The 18,091-nt window shown below is 48.8% G+C and overlaps 1 protein-coding gene across 7 annotated transcripts in view; it reads left to right on the top strand.

Annotated features, from left to right (window-relative positions):
- The window catches only part of DCAF4 (DDB1 and CUL4 associated factor 4), a 185,848-nt gene that overhangs the window by 158,275 nt on the left and 9,482 nt on the right, over positions 1–18,091 (top strand). The gene's annotated exons all lie outside the window — the stretch shown is intronic.

The following is an 18,091-nucleotide window of genomic DNA, read 5'->3' on the forward strand; positions in this document are numbered from 1 at the left end:
GAGAGATGTGTCCCAGTGGCCAAAGAGACCTTTCCGGGTGTGGGGGTACCCAACAGGTCCTCTTTGACCTCCAGACCAATCGCCCCTGGGCCAAGCAAATGAAAACAATGGCTCTTATTTCGGCTCCTCAGGTTGAATTGGGAATAAGCGCTCTCTGCCCTGACATGTCTGTCTAGCACATTCAATTAAAGGCTGCTTTGGTAGTTGCTCTTTTCAGTGTTCAGATGGCCATAGTGTTACAAAGATTTAATGCAATCTATTATTGACAAGAGCTGTCAGTATGGTTTACAAAGGATACCAGAACAGTGTGTATGAAGTGATCCTAAAGATTATTACAGTATATTACAGTACCAGCGACTGGTCTGTAGAACACCAACACAGTGCTGTGTGGGACCAGCCACGTCCGTTTGGTGGGAAAAAGGAGTTTCTGAGATGTTTTGCATGACTAGCTTAATAATGTCTTTGTCTAGGGCTATTTAGACAGGTACAAGTTACACCAAACAGTGACGTTTTACCCTCCGTCCGTGATGAGAAGCAGAGAAAATGTAAGTTCTTAAAGTAGAAAGGCAGAAATGGGTGGAGAGTGGTAAAGAAGGGCATTAGGACGGATTAATGGGGTGTGGTTGCAATCACTCCATTGGAGATCAAATGGCTACTGCTGTTAAAAAGTAGATAGAATGGATGTATACCATTATCTACTGGGTATGTCTCAGGGAGAGTTGATGTGTAAGAGCAATGGACCTCATTATTTCCTTCAACTAGATGGTGACACTCAACAATGATCCTGAAACTCCATGTCTAAGTATGTGTCGCACTTCAGCTGCTGTGCCTTACACTTCGGATCACTCCTACCAGAAGCTTTATTGTCCAGATTAAATCCACCAGTAATATCCTTATACAAAATCATACTAGGAAAAATAGTTCTCCCCAGTTCACACTTGTTGGCCTGTGTTTCCATTCTCATGCTAGTATCCTGGTGACAGGACTCAGTCAAATTACTCAGCTAATGTTATGACGTTGCTTCAGTAGTGGTGCTTAAAAAGTGTGAAGTAGGACAGTGAGCCCACCAACAAGGCCTACACCAGTGCAGAGCTTCCGGCACCACGCTGTAACTGTAGCCTAGCATGACCACAGTCCGAAGACTTAGACTGTGCTTAGCACATGTGCCAGCACTTTACTCAAATGATATAACGCAACAATTCAGAGCCCCAGTGCACCTTTTTCAGGAGCACTGGGCTTAATAAAAACTCAAGTCCATTTCTAAAGCCAAGCACAGCAATGGAGTAACATCTATCAAACTATAACAGTAAGTCCAACTAGTCCTCTGCTTTTGAACACCCCAAGCCTCCCCTTTGAGATAATATACAGCTCAAGAACTGTGCTTGCACCACCAATTTCGAATATCAGTGAAGGTTAAATCTTTGAGTTGCATTTCTAATTTAGCATTACATGGTTGTTCAGGAATATGTTGTTCAGGGATTGCAATATCCAGCTCCTCACACTCTCCTGCATCTGCTTGCTTCTTGTGAAACTACACTCCAAGAAGGCTGTACCTATTTCTGAATCCAAGTAGCCTTATCTCCTAACAGAATATCGCTTCCTGATATACTGGTAAACCTCTACTCTGGCTGCTTGCCAGCAAAATAACTCCATCTAGTTTAATGCTTGATTCCAGACCCCACCCTCCAGCCAGCCGCTGTGTTTCTGAGCTCTGTTTTTACCTGTGTCTTGTTGTCTCAACCACATCTATTCATTTCATCCATTCTCATTTTTTCTGTAGTCTTTGACCCTCATTCCGTTCCCTGCTGTGGATAGCGCTCTGCCACGGCTTGTGTTTTGCAGCTTACCCACTTGTCTGTTTCTCTGTCGTTCTAATTGCAGTTTAACCTACTCCTGTACAGGACTAAAGTGCCTGAGTGCCTGCTGGGGCCACTGCTGATCCTTAAACTGGTTGCAGCAGCACCTGTGAGTATTCTGTTACAGTTGGACTTGTTGTGCTGCTTTAGAACCAGTTACAGACACTTCCAAGGCATATCCCATCCATGGATATGTGCCAGGCAGTATCTGTGAGAGCATAGTTTGTTAGTTAAGAGGAGTTGCTTTAAACTTCATTTCTTACCTTAAATTCTAAGTATATATATGTTACCCTGCTATTTATTTGACAAGCCGGATTCTACTCCTCAGCACTTGATCGTCCATAGGTGCTTGGTACGTGCAAAACTCAGAGAATTGATGACGAGTAGCTTAATAATGAGTACAGTCATTAGATTATCACTAACAGGCATATACATTGATTATTGCCACTTCTGTGGGGGATCCCTTTAAACCTTTTCAACAGAAAGAAATAAAACAGTGTAATGTATTAAAACACTTCTTAAGTTCATTTGCCATTATAATTCCAAATAATCCGTTGAATGTAGGTATGTAATAATGAAGCACAGCTTATTGGTCCTACACTTCTTTGCAATATACCTACACCTACATGCAGCGCCAAGAACCCTCATTAGCAAGAAAAGCTAGATCGCAGAGTCATTCGGTAGCAGATCCCCCAGTTGTCACAGACCACTGTTGGCGATATTGAAAATAGGCCAGTGGTAGCTCTAACACAGCTCCTTCGGAAACACAACAGAACCCACATCTGAGTACGCTTCAATGGTGCAGCCTTCCCTCATCCATGCAAGCTAGCATCTGGTCCTAACACCAGTGATTGCAGCTTTTTTTATTTTATTTTTATTTTAAAAGTTTTATATATCGCTAGCTTGACCCGTAGGTATCAGAGCACTTTACATACACACAGTAAAAAAACAAAAGGGCATTGCATTACATAGTAGGCCGGCAGTAAGGAAGCAAACCTATGAAAAAAAAGTAGCATTGGAAATAAATATGCAGTGAAGCAGAGGGGGAGAGAACAATACAAAGAAAAAGGTGAGAATTACATAGTCCGGTCACCCACTATCCTTGAATGTACAGAGAGAGAGGAGACAACTCGGATATAGAAGTCTAGGTTAGTTGACCATTAAATCAATTTTCAAAAAACATCCACTCCTCCTTGGCTTGCCTTGGACCCCCCTTTGCAAAAAGCTGCTGACTGGGAAAAGAGTAAACTAATTTGCCCCATTGAAAAGGTGTCTGAAGACTAAGCATACTCAAGTCCCCACCCATCTTGGCCAGTGACATAAAAGACCTCAAAGCAAGGAACATCAAAGCTATATGCGCCTAGTGAAAGCCATGTTCATCCCTGTAGGGAATAAGCAGGTGGGCAAATGTCATAGACCAGTGTCTGGTAACCCTGATTCTCTCACTAAACATTCTACTCCAGAGAGTCTGTTTTTTTTTTCAATACTCTTTATTCATTTTATGCACAAAACAACATACAGCTGGAAATACGACATAGTGAAATACCTGTTGTAGTACATCTCCCTTTGCATTATTGTGTCCACTAGGTGGAGGGGGGCAAATCGCTGTACTTGACATTGGAATTAAACTATAAACAACATTATGTCAATGCAAAGGTTGCCATCCAATGTTAATATACAAAGCTGCAACAAAACATAATATAAAACATTAAAACATACTACCTGCTAACTAGTGTGCCTGTCAAAAATATGTTCCCGCTGATTGTGCTGCACATGCGGAGTGCGGACCACCAGAGTCCTGCTATGATGGATACTGCAGTGGGAGTAAAATGAGAGAGGAGTCTTATATTGCAGGTTCCGCGTTATGTGTAGGTGCGATTGGACCAGGCTGGGAGTGTGGGGCTACTGTATCTATCCACCGATCCTGCATATGTGTAACCGAAAACTCTGCTGGCGTGCGTTCCTTTGTGTAGATGTTCAGGGTGTCCCTGTTGCATCACCCAGTTGCAACGTCAGTACAACTACCTTATCATTTGTGGTCATTAGAATCACGGAGGCTAACTTCTACAATAGTTACATAGTGCTGCCAGTCTACAGGTTGCGTCTGAGTCATTGGGCGTAAGGGCTGAGCTGTCAGTGTCATGTGTTCGACTACCAGGGCACGCCGGAGGGCGTTCAACCAGTGTCTAGTGGAAGGCCCCGTCTGGGATTTCCAAGCCATGGCCAAAGAACGTTTGGCCAGAACCATCGCCAGGTCAATAGAGTCTGGTTGTTCAGGCTTCAGCTAGCAAGGTGAACCCCAATTGATTCCCCATGATTCCTTTGACTATGGAGTCAAGGATTGAGGCGTTTGGAAAACAAATGTTCTTTTCTGCTAACCTGGCATTGAGATCAATCAATGGAGTCTGCCTGTTGGGCTCATAAGAAATGACTACCCAACTCAAGGGATAATCACAACCCTTATCAGGGTGAACCCTCAAAGTCAGTAAAAAAAACATGAGCTTAGCCCCCAGTAGCTATGGTGCATAGCTGGCAGGCTTAACTTTGGGCACTGTGTAAAGTATTTATTTTACCAAAACAGCAAGATATTAGAAATGCAAATCAATACAAATGCCAAACCAAATGAGAAAATCTGAGTAAAATGTAATCAAAATTTCACTAAAATAACAAAAATACCAATACGAGAAATCGGAGATATGATTTAAAGAAATATGAGTAGGAATTGCACCAATAAGCATAATGTGCAGATGATAGTCAATGGTCGCTGCACACTGGGACCTAGGCGCTATTGGATGCCGACGGGGATGGAGCGTGGATCAGATTCACCAACCAGGTTCATCCTGGTCCAAGATTTGACCTTCTGATTTAAATCCTTTAAGTCACAATCCACCACAAGGGTACACTTCTAAAGACCCCAGGACCACAGTGGAGGCTCTTGAAGACTCACAGAGTGTCAGGCAGCTGCTGCTGTATAGATGCAAGTTTCAGTCTCCCCAGCCACTACTGCAGTCACCCCAGACCTTTCAAAGCCAGGGACTTGCATCTGTCCTCCTAGTCCCTTCCCCCTGTAGCAACAGCCACCAAGACGCTTTAGCTTGCCGTTAGTGCCACACACTTACCATGTAGGAGGTAGGCTCCAGCATTTTCTCCTAGATTTCCCAGAATTGGGCCCACGTGAAGTCAGTTTGTAGAGACTGGGGTTGGACCACAAATTCAAAGTCTGTGGCAACTGAGCCCACATGACTCAAAAGCTATATTGGCAGGCAAAGCTAAACTCTGAAGCAGGACCATGAGGACACAAGGCGACAGAGGAAAGCACCTCTTTCTGTGTTACGATGTGATGGGCTGCTTAGACATATAATTGCCAACCATGGAAGTGAAAACCAGTGTTTTGACCAAAGTTTTGCAAACTGTCCGAAAGAAGCACTTACTTAATCCCTTTTAGGCACTTGGGTCAAGCCCTGTTCTGGGATGCCTGTCAATAGTCAGGTTGCCTGTCGCCATTTCCCAGTTTTCTCCTATCTCGACAACTGACAAGTGAAGGCGGGCTCTCTCCAGACAGTCAACCACATCCAGCTGGACAACACAGGCCGAGCCACGCGTGTTCCGACAACGCAAGCGCTACCATGCTTGCCTTAACCAGTGTGCAGGCTAGCTGCTATAGGGCCAAAGCAGGAGGATTGGGAGAGGACGCTGTGAGGTAAGTAGGCCTGGGGCTGGGTTTTGGGGGGCAGTTTATAAGGGTTGGGGGTAGTTGGTAAGAGTTAGGTGTAGTTTTAAGGGCTGGGGGCGGGGTCGTTTTTAGGATGGGGTTGGGGTAGTTTTTAGGACGGGGAGAGCAGGCTAGTTTTTAAGGCTTGGGTGGAGGTGTTGGGTAGTTATTTAAATTAGATGTTAGGGTTTTAGTCGTCGTGGAAGGGGTTGGAATAGTTTTAGGGACAGCACGGGGTGGGAGGGGTCTGGGTAGTGTATGTTAAGGGGCAGGGTTTTAGGCCTCAGGAGAAGGGGAATTGTTAGTCGGGTAGTTTTTAGGGCTTAGGGTAGGGTAGTTTTTAGGGCTGGGGGTCTCAGTAGTTTTTTTAATTGGGGGTTAGGTTTTAGGCCTCAGGGCAGTGGAAGGGGTTGGATAGTTTAAGGGCCAGCGTGGGGTGGGGTGTTGGGGTACTGTTTGTTAAGGGGCTGAGTTTTAGGCCTCAGGGGGTGGGGAATGGGTAGCTTTCAGGGAAGGTTGTGGGCCTCAAGGCAGTGGGGGCAGGTAGGGGGGTTTGTAATTTAGGGGTTAGGATGGGGGAGGAGGGTCCGAGTAGTGGCGACCCCAGCTACCATTCATTCCTTTACCACGAAATTGCGGGGTTAAAACGCATTTGTGGTTTGGGATGCGTGGTAGATGCACACGTGGTTTAGCCATGCGTGCCTCTATCATACAACCCATCAAGAATACAGGGAAGATCCTAACATTGTTGTTGTTCACTATTAATGAGCTGATGTCTCACCTGACTCTGTTGCAGGCGCTCCTTTACATCTGAGCCTTTCTATTTACGGCAGAGCTTTATGCCTTTCCTCTGAAATGAATGGTCCAGGACATTTGCCCTAGGAACCTGATGTTTCAGCCTCTGCCCTGAATCTTAGCGTGGATGACTCTGCAGCTGCTGCAATTGTTGGCCTCCTGCATCCTGCTATTGTCACATTCCAAATTGCACATGCGAGCCTTGCAGTGGGTCCTGAAACTCCAGTGGGTTCAACATCAGGGAAATCTGTTGGATTCTACCAAGATTTCGGAGAAGAATGCGAAAGATCTGCAGTGGTGACGATTAGACAGGGAACGGATCAGTGACAGTCCCCTCTCCTTACCCCACCCAGAGCTGACTGTGATCACAGATGTATCATTACTGGTTTGGGGAGGCAATTTGGGAGAAGTGGCAATCAGAGGACTTTGATCTCCGACAGAGACTCCACTCCAGATCAATTTGTTGGAGTTGAGGGCGATTCATTTAGCGCTGAAGTTTTTACTGCTGCCTAGGAAAGGTGGGATTCATGGATGACACTATCGCCATGTGGTAGAGCAATCAGCCACTGGCAACTAGCGGATCTTGAATGGCAGTTGCACCTGGAGGTAACATAGGTTGTCTTTCAGCAGTGGGGACAACCTGGACTTGATTTTTTAGCCACTTCACAAAACGTACAATGTCAGCACTTCTGCATTCTCGTTTATGCCTTCCGGTCCCTACTTCTTCTGCTCTGAGTTCTGATGAAGATCAGGAATGACTGGGCACAAGTCATGTTTGTGGCGCCAGATTGGACCAGAAGGGTATGGTACCAGGACTTCCTGTGCATGAGCTTCTGTTATCTGATCAACCTGTCGCTTTAGGAGGCTCTTTTGCAGCAACAGGACAGGCTGTTTCACCCCCACCTGCACTCCATGCATCTCCATGCTTAGAGATTAAGCAGCTGCACTTCACTTCCACCTGCATCCCTGGATCGTTGTGGTCATCTTGGCAGCAAAGCGTCCCTCAACTAAATCGTATATGTCAGCTGTAGTCATAAATTTGTGAATTGTTGCGGCATCCGACAAACTGACCCCTCACAGGCAAAGTTGTCTGAAGTTTTGTAGTTTATTCTGTGTCTAGCTCACAAGAACTTGCCTTGGATGCTGTTAAGGGCTACTTATTGGCTCTTTCGACCGTCCCCCGGTTTCCAGATCAACCGTGAAAGGTTTGCAACTTTTGTGTTTGCCAAAACACTGCGATGCCCGATGGGACCTAAACTTTGTCCTCATATCCTTGATTTGTACCCCTTTTGAGCCGTTGCACTGTTGTCCTTTGAGAATTTTGATCTTAAAGGCAGTGTTTATCATCACCATAACATTGGCTAGGTGTGTTTGCAAACTTCAGGCTCTCTTTGTAAATCCACCTTACTCCACCTTTCACGTTGGTTTTGTGGACCTGTGCTTACTTTCAACTGAAAGTGGTTACCCCTTTTCTTGTCAACCAGCCCACCACCTTTTCAGCATTCTTTTCTTCTCCTCATCCTGCTAAGGAAGAAGAGAGACTCCATTGTTTCAATCCTAAAAGAGCCTTGAGTTTCTATATCAAATGTACCAAGGATCAGTGAGTGGACGGTCAGCTTTTTGTATGGTTGTCTCGAGCAAAGATAGATAATGCAGTACAAAATTGGATCATCTCCTTATGAATCATTCTTTGCATAAAGATCTGCTATGCATTGGTGAAACGCTGCACACAGAAGGCTGGTGTACACCTTCTTCCAGGGCCAACACTGCTATCACTGTATTGGCTTCCAGAGTGCTTGACCTAGAAATTTGTCAGCCTTATCATGGGCTCTGGTAGGCATGATCACACAGCACTATTGCTTTGACTCGTCCATCAAAAGGTGCATTTTGCTCACCTTTTCTGTAGAACCTTTTGGTTTGAGCCAGTTCACAGATCCGCCAACTAAGAAGGTACTGCTTTGTTATCTATTCACAAGATGAGGAATCTGCTGTTCGTAGCCTTTGGTAACGATTTTTCTGACAGATACTTTATCTAACCACAAGTTCCTCACCAACCTTCATATGTCTCTGTTCTGTGAACTGGTCTTTGCCATTAAAAAAAGGTCCCAATCTAGGGATTTGCCCACTGGTCATACCAATTTGCCGATGGGCTCTGCTTCGGAGGGTGCGGACGCCTAAAAGGAACAAATGTCAACACACATGAGTGGGGCCTATATCTGGCTCTGCTCGTCACTACTGGAGGGGAACAGCTTTGGTCCTGAGCCGCAAGATGCCATCTAGCGGAGCACAGAACAACTTTCAGAAAGTTTCTGGATCCAGTCTGATACCTAGGGATTATTCACAAGGTGAGGAATCTGCACTTAGAGTATCCTCCAGAAAGATTGTTACTGAAGATAAACCTCTCAACCACATAAACAAATGGCAAAGCACAAACCTCAGTCTGTAATATATATGAATCACCCCTACTGCAGGCCTATTGAGTCCCAAGGCAGGGTGATGTATATTACAGAGTAACACATGCATTTTTATATGTCCTAACAGTAAAACCCCCCCAATTGTTGTTTATATGCAGAAATATTAGTAACCTCAGTTGTGAGTACAAGGTTATACGCTGACAACTCAGTTGTGCTAACTTCTGAATGGAACTACTAAAGCTGATAACTTTTTAAAAAGTGCAACTTTTAGAAAGTTGCTGCTATGTTGCCCAAGTCTTCCTGTGGCCACTCGCAGGTGTTGACCACCAGTCAGCCTTCTACCCGCTTGGGAAGAAGTGGGAATGACTCCCAGTGTGAATGACTCCCAGGAGTACGAACAATAAAGGCCTGTCATGGGAAGCGAGGTTACCTCTCTTAGGCTGGAAGCCACACAGGGTGTAAGCCCAAAACGGCAAGCTTCAAAGGGGAAGCTGCCTTTGAAGGGCAAATGGTGAGCACACATGAGAGGCTACACTTTTGTTGAGTTAAATGGCTTCATGTTGGAGACCGAGAGGGGCAACCAGTTGCCAAACCGTATTAATATGTGCATGTAGCACTCCGGCACCACACCGCTAGGGTAGGCTACCAAGATCCACACACAGGGCCCGATTCACAAAGAAGATCTGCAGGGGTGGCAGATGCTCAGCACGGCACACTCTGCGGAGTCTCTGCCATGAATGTGGAGGCTCTTAGTGAATCGGGCCCTGAAGGGGGGGGTCCTGTCATCTTGGGAGTGAGCAGAATAAAGCACACTGAGATAGCTGGATGGCAAACATTCCAGGAAGTCATCATCAGGTGGGGGGCCCTAGTACCCCATTGGCTAGTAACCGCTCCATCCTCAGAAGTCACTTTCTGGGCATAAACGTGACACCTCTTATACCCAGGCCTCCGATCACACCTGAAATGGAGAGAGAACAGAAGAAGAGTTGCCCTGATGTTGCCTCGACCTGGCAAGAGAGGCTGCACCCGCCGCTGGACTGCACCTGCTGATCCTTAAGCCTGCAAAGAGAAGACTGTGCCAGTGCTGACTGGCTCGTGAAAAAGGCCATCCCAAGCCCAGACAGAAGAGCTGAACTCCAAGTCAGTTGGCTGACTTCCTGTTACAGCACCAGAGCCACAAAAGCTGAAAAAGCCTGTTCTGGCGTATCACTAGCCGCTATCGTCTGATCAGCACTGAAAGCCGATATGCAACCCGGACACCAGCAAGTCCTCCGCAATCTCCACCTTCATGCTTGGAGATTGAGCACTGAATAATGAACACCCTTGACCTCCCTCAAAGAGGTGGCTGATGCCATCTTGGCAGCTTGATGTCTCTCTGCAAATACTGTATACACCTGTTATTAGGACAGGTTTGTGCTTTTGTGATGCACATGCAGGATTGACCCCATCCAAGCTAAATTATTTGACGTTCTGTAATTTTTTTTGTCTCTTGCTTGGCAAGACTTTGCTTTGGGCACAGTTAAAGGGTATGTTTCGGCTCTTTCAGCCTTTTTTTTACCGTTCCGGATCTGCCTTCGTTGTTTACGTTACTGGTTTTGATGTGTTTTCTGGAAGTGCTCCAACACTTGTTCCCCCTATTTCTTTTATTATGCCACTAAGGGACTTCGGCCAGACAACACACCTACCTGGGAGGGCCAACACAGCAGGGCACCGGACCCTCGCAGCCCCAGCGCTGCCCTGCTGCACCATTTTCTAGGCTCCCTGCTGCCTGCAGCCTGCCGCTTTGGACGGACGCGGCGAGGCGGCAGACCGGGGACTACATCCCCCAACACCTCTGGCGCTTGGGAAGGCGCGCTTCCTGTCCCGCCCCCGGAGGTGCGCTAAAGGACAGCGCGAGCCCCGGGGGAGCGGGGGACTTCGGCCAGACAACACACCTACCTGGGAGGGCCAACACAGCAGGGCACCGGACCCTCGCAGCCCCAGCGCTGCCCTGCTGCACCATTTTCTAGGCTCCCTGCTGCCTGCAGCCTGCCGCTTTGGACGGACGCGGCGAGGCGGCAGACCGGGGACTACATCCCCCAACACCTCTTGCGCTTGGGAAGGCGTGCTTCCTGTCCCGCCCCCGGAGGTGCGCTAAAGGACAGCGCGAGCCCCGGGGGAGCGGGGGACTTCGGCCAGACAACACACCTACCTGGGAGGGCCAACACAGCAGGGCACCGGACCCTCGCAGCCCCAGCGCTGCCCTGCTGCACCATTTTCTAGGCTCCCTGCTGCCTGCAGCCTGCCGCTTTGGACGGACGCGGCGAGGCGGCAGACCGGGGACTACATCCCCCAACACCTCTTGCGCTTGGGAAGGCGCGCTTCCTGTCCCGCCCCCGGAGGTGCGCTAAAGGACAGCGCGAGCCCCGGGGGAGCGGGGGACTTCGGCCAGACAACACACCTACCTGGGAGGGCCAACACAGCAGGGCACCGGACCCTCGCAGCCCCAGCGCTGCCCTGCTGCACCATTTTCTAGGCTCCCTGCTGCCTGCAGCCTGCCGCTTTGGACGGACACGGCGAGGCGGCAGACCGGGGACTACATCCCCCAACACCTCTTGCGCTTGGGAAGGCGCGCTTCCTGTCCCGCCCCCGGAGGTGCGCTAAAGGACAGCGCGAGCCCCGGGGGAGCGGGGGACTTCGGCCAGACAACACACCTACCTGGGAGGGCCAACACAGCAGGGCACCGGACCCTCGCAGCCCCAGCGCTGCCCTGCTGCACCATTTTCTTGGCTCCCTGCTGCCTGCAGCCTGCCACTTTGGACGGACGCGGCGAGGCGGCAGACCGGGGACTACATCCCCCAACACCTCTTGCGCTTGGGAAGGCGCGCTTCCTGTCCCGCCCCCGGAGGTGCGCTAAAGGACAGCGCGAATCCCCGCGTCGCGGGAACGCGCGCGGGTCAGCGCCCGGGGCTAAGCCCGGGCAAAGGGCGGGCCCTCTGTGGCCCTCAGAGGCACAAGGAGGCCGGGACGGGCCACCCCTCTTGGCTACTACGAAGGAGGAGGTACCGAGTTGTTATATTGTCCTACCTTCCACTGGATAAAGGAGGTAAATCATATTGACTCATAACCGTGACTGCCTTGATACCCTTTCCGCCTAACAGAATTGGATTTATGACATTGTACACTGGTCCAGTACTGGTGTTTGTCGTTGTTACTATATTGCTGCTATATACGAAAGCTATCAACATTATGGCTGGCAAAGGGGTCATAAATAATACTAACTCCCGCGGGGGGCTTGGAAACGGGAGTCTGGATAACTTAAATTTCTGCCGTCAATCCCCTTTAGTAACAACTAACTACTGTCAATCGCTATCCCTATTGGAAGAACTTAATGCGCTTTGTAAAACTAATTACATCCTGTTTCAAGAGGGTAACGAATCAACTGGTGCCCCACTAAATATAAGTCCTAGTCTTAACAAACTACCTAACCCCCAAGTAACCCACCTGGGAAACCACTCCTCAATTACAGATAAAGATAGCACTCTTATAACAAACCCTCAGACACCCCCCACGGTCTGTACTATTTCCCCGCAATCATTCAGGGCACGCTCTACCTCTGATTCTCCCCTACCTTCCACACCAACTGACCCTTTGACCCTGATTGAACACATCGTTAAATCTTTAATATCCCCTTTGGTTAAAAAAATCATGGTTATCGGGGAAAAAGTTACCTATATAGAAGAAACAACGAAGGCGAACGCTATCCTTTTAGAAAGTCTGGTAAGAGCTAACAAAGCTAAACTCACACCCACTGCCGATCCACCAATAACTATGACACAAAGCAGTACTCCTCCAACCCAGCCATCTGCACCTAATAAATCTAAAAAGTCATTACCATCTAATACTCAGCAGACTACACCAAAAATGGTAATACCATTGAACTCTGATAAAGGAGTAGGGTCATCCAAAGATACAACGCCCTTAGTGGGGACTCTCTCAAAAAATGGTTATAGGCAAAGAAAAACGAATCAAATTGACCTACCGCCGGAGGCAGCTCCGTTTGTATGCATTCTATCAGGCGTGCCTGAATTAAGCAAAGAAAAAATCGAGGGACAAACCGAGCTGGCAAACAAGGTATCTTTCTGGTTAACAAAGAATAGGCCCCTTCCACCAAACATAGACGGGAAAATACTGAATGTCAGAAGGGTGAAATGGTTGGGTCCTCTAACCAAAGATATAGCGGGAGATCTGATTCTTGTACACTTTAGGGATCCTCGGGTTGTCCATTATCTTCTGGGCTGGCAGCCTCAAAGGGGGGACGGCCCAATAGTTGTAAGGGAACTGAGAGATTTTTACCCCAGAGCCGCATATATGCCCCATGTAAGATTTAAGACAGGAAATAATCGCTGTAGGGGCAACAATACACTCAGCAACTATAAGCTACCCACTTGGAATCACTTTTCGTATTGATCTGATAATTCGATCCTTGAAAGGTCTGATAACAAAACTCTGATGCCTGGGGCTGCTTAGAATTGCAGAGGAGGCGGCACTAAGTGGGGGAAAGATGTTACGTCTAGACCGGTTACATGCTGATTGAGTGAGGGTTGTATCCCCCTTTTTTATATGAATGAAATTCCTTGTTAACGCACTTTGCACTTTTTTCGTATAATCTAAAAACTGTTTGTTATATTTTTGTAAACTTATTGTATGTATGTACATATTTACTCTTTGGCATGGTATTTCCTTTTTAATGTATAGATATGAATGTATTTTAATAACTGTACTGTGCTTTTATGGTTGCTTTGTTTCAACCGAATAAAGCTTATTGATACCTGATACCACTAAGGGACCTTAATTGTGTTTTCATATTTTAAATTTGTACTCCCTTTGAGCTGCTTCACGACTGTTGTTTGCAGCTTCTTACCCAAAAGACCGTATTTTTTGTCGCCATAACATCGGCACCGCAGGTTCTCTGCTTTAATCCGCCTTATACCACCTTCGTCCCAGACAAACTGTGGTTCTGTAGATGAAGGCAACCGTCCTGCCTAAAGTTGAGATGCTATTCCACATCAGCCAAATCATCACCCTGACAGAGTTCTATGCTCCTCCTCACGTGTCTAAGGAGGATTCGAGACTCCATCGATTGGACCCCAAAAAGATAGTGAGATTTTATATATATCGTACCAAAGACCCCCCGGGAGAGGATTGTCTCTTTGTGGAATTCAGTGCAAGGCTGTGCAGAAAAGGACAATCTCCAGCTGGATCATACTATGCAAAAAACAACCTTCAGATGCACTCCACGATCATTCCACCAGGGCCAACACTGATACCACTGCGTTGACATGCATGATTCCTGGTCTGTACATGTGCCAGGCAGCTACGTAGGTTTCACTCCATACGTTCACGAAGCACTACTATCTGGACAGCCACAACTTTTTGGTTTGAGCCAAATTCACAGACCAGCGTCCTAATAAGTGCTGCTGTGTTATCCATTCAAAGGTGAGGCATCTGCGATTAGAAGTCTGTATCAGAAGAACAAATTATTTACCTCCCTCACCCAGTAACTCTGTATCTGGTAGAGATAGAGACCTAGCTGCAGATTCCACACCGACCCTTTCATGCCTCGTTATTTGAATTGGTCTCTACTCATCAAAGAAGATCCCAAGTATAGGAGTCTGCACACTGGTCAAAGCCAATTTGCTGGTGGGGCACTACATCTGGAAGTGTGGTTAGCAACTGACATCAGAGTGCAGTAGAGGCGTCAATATAGGCTCTGCTCATCATTTCCGGAGCAGAATGGCAGCAGTACTGCACCGTATGGCACCTACCAGCATGCAGTTGTACTGCTGAAATGTTTCTGGATACAGTCTGATGCCGGGCGATAATTCAAAAGGTGAAGAATCTGTGGTTAGAGTCTCAACCAGAAAGAGCATTACGGAAGGTAAATAACTTGTTCTTCAGTAAATGTCTTTAACATGCACAGTGAGAAACCAACACTGCTTTTGGCCTCAGCTCCAGAGCTTTCAATTTGTGCCCCATCATGAACACTTATCTGCTACTAGAAAGCAAATAACTTCACGGTATCCACTAAGGTTATTTGTGGCATGAAAAAATAAAGAAACACATACCATGTGGAAAAGCAGATGTTTTTAGGCAAGGGAAGTTAAAAAAAACTGTACCTTTCTTCTAACGTCACAAATATTGAATCAATCACAGACAAGCATTTTCATGCCTCTGGATCAAAGAAGTTAGCAAAAAAATGCTGCTCATCTACTGTGGCCAAGGGGCATGTGACACTCGAGGCGCACCAGAGTTTCAAAGAGCAGCAGCTTTTCCTGTACTTACTGCGTTGACGTGACATCCCCATCAACATCGCTCAATGGATTGCACTGTTGACAGGGATGTCATCTCAATAGCACCCAAGTGGCAAAGAACTAAAATCAGATTTCCTGTACATCTTTTCTCCCCAGAGCTTTATTCTCCAGAAGATAGGGCTGTTCATGCACTGGATGCCAAGAAAGCCCAAACTATTTGAGACATTAAAAAGCAGCAATTATGGGGGCTGTTAAAACAGATATATCCTCCACAAGCGAGAAATAAACCATAGGTATATGGATCGAGACCTATATCATAACTTGCTTCCAAAATCTGAACAGATCTTTACCTGGAAAACCTAAGGCCCATTCTACCAGATTGATAGCAGCAACAGCTGCTATTATGAGAAATGTCCTGAAGCTAGACTTTAACAGTTGTGTTTTCTATCCTTTTGATTTCTACCTCCAAAAAATGAAATCTTTTCAATTTGCTATTCCATTTTACAGTTTATCGATTCCAGAGAGGCTGCATAAGAGCAAAGAAAAAATAACTTAATCCTAGTTCTCCTAAATGGGTATTCTATCTGAATCCCTAAACATCCCATCTGCCTGCCGACCAGTGACCAAATGCATAGTACTTAATTAATGTTGGATCCTCTCACACAGTTTTACTCAGAAAATAAAGTTCTTGGCTGTCTGTGTGGGTCTTAAAGGAAGATACTGTTTCAGGAATTCATACAGGTGCTGTCATTTTTCCACACTTTTTGCATCAAATGTTAGAAGATACATTTTCCCTTTACTTCTCAGTTTTGAAAATGTAGAGCAAAAGTGGAGGTTTCGGGCAAATGTACTATATGACTAATTTGGGTAATTGGCTGCATTTGTTTTTTAAAACCAAAATCGTTGCAGAAAATGTTGATTTTCATAGACACGTTAATTATTGTAATACTTATTTATATGGAAATGTATATTACAAAGGTGTTCAGGGCATTCAGCAGATGCATAGAGATAGTCTGAAGCGACCACTGCGCCTCTGGCCTGGTTGCCCCCTGGCTCCTCCGTGCTCCTGTTCCAGAGCCCCTTGCTGAGCTAGATCTTCACCGACGCCGAGAGCAGCGCCCCAGCCGCCGCAGGGCCGCCCGCTCAACCCGATCCCGTTTTCCCGCCGCTTCCTGCCTGCGGCCCGCCCCCTCGCCAGACGATTGGTGGACGCGACCCCGCCTCCCAGCTGCCCCGCCCTCCCGGCTCCCCTGCCCTCCCGGCTCCCCTCTTAAGGGACCCTACACGCACCTGGGAAGCGACCACTGCGCCTCCGGCCTGGTTGCCCCCTCGCTCCTCCGCGCTCCTGCTCCAGAGCCCCTTGCTGAGCTAGATCTTCACCGACGCCGAGAGCAGCGCCCCAGCCGCCGCAGGGCCGCCCGCTCAACCCGATCCCGTTTTCCCGCCGCTTCCTGCCTGCGGGCCTGCCCCCTCGCCAGACGATTGGTGGACGCGACCCCGCCTCCCAGCTGACCCGCCCGCCCGGCCCCCCTCTTAAGGGGACCCTGCACGCACCTGGGAAGCGACCACTGCGCCTCTGGCCTGGTTGCCCCCTCGCTCCTCCGCGCTCCTGCTCCAGAGCCCCTTGCTGAGCTAGATCTTCACCGACGCCGAGAGCAGCGCCCCAGCCGCCGCAGGGCTGCCCGCTCAACCTGATCCCGTTTTCCCGCCGCTTCCTGCCTGCAGCCACGCCCCCTCGCCAGACGATTGGTGGACGCGACCCCTCCTCCCAGCTGACCCGCCCTCCCGGCACCCTTCTTATGTCGCCCCCTCAGCGACTGCGCAGCGGACGCGCGCAGCGGGAGCACCGATTGAGCGCCGAAGGTGCGCCAAAGGTAAGCCTGTCTGCGCCCGTCCGCGCCTGGACCGCGTCCAGTGCCAGGACCCTTGGCCCCCGCAGACCCCAGCCCACCCGCCGGACTTACGACGCCACCGAACTCTACGCACTCAACGCTGGAAGAATCCCGGGTTGCTACCGAGCCACCCCGAGACGCACCCACGGACCCTTCTGCTGCAACGCCTGCAAGTTCACCTGCATACGGACCTGCACCACTCCAGCAGCGCTCAAGACCTCGACGAGCAACAGCAGCAGCCACCTGAAATGCATCCTGCTCAACACCCGCTCCGTCCACAGACACGCCGTCGAGCTCTGGAACCTGCTCGACACTACGTCACCAGACGTCGCCTTCCTCACGGAAACCTGGATGAACGCCTCTTCAGCGCCCGACATCGCCATCGCCATCCCAGACGGCTACAAGATCATCCGAAAGGACCGCATCAACCACACCGGAGGAGGCATCGCCATCGTCCACAGGAACACCATCCGCATCACGACCAACACCGACGACACCCTGACAACCGCCGAACACCTTCACTTCCAGGTCCACATCAACCCCAAGACCACCCTCAGAGGCACCCTCATCTACAGACCCCCGGGACAACGCACACAATTCAGCGAAGACATCGCCGACTTCATCAGCCCGCACGCCCTCTGCTCCGCTGACTACATCCTCCTAGGGGACTTCAACTTCCACCTGGAGAACAACAACGACCGCAACACCACCACCCTGCTGGACAACCTCGCCAACCTGGGACTCAAGCAACTGGTGACCACCCCCACCCACTACGCCAGACACACACTCGACCCCGTCTTCTCATCCAGCAAGGACATCGCCTTCAGCCACGCCACCGGACTCCACTGGACGGACCACAGCTGCGTCCACTTCAGCTTCGGTAGGACCACGATCCTCCACCACCAGCAACGGGTTGCACGCAGGAGCTGGAACAAGATCACAGCCGACCAGCTCACGACCTCCCTGAACATGAACCCTCCCACCAGCACAACGAACCCTAGCCAGGCGGCCACCAACCTCACGAAGTGGATCAGCGACTGCGCAGACGAGCTCGCCCCCCTGAGGACCCCGCCCAGCAGACCCGGTAGCAAGAAAGCCCCATGGTTCACCGACGAACTCAAGAGCTCCA

This window comes from Lissotriton vulgaris, chromosome 9 (assembly GCF_964263255.1).
Source record: "Lissotriton vulgaris chromosome 9, aLisVul1.2, whole genome shotgun sequence".
NCBI classification, from domain to species: Eukaryota; Metazoa; Chordata; class Amphibia; order Caudata; family Salamandridae; genus Lissotriton; species Lissotriton vulgaris.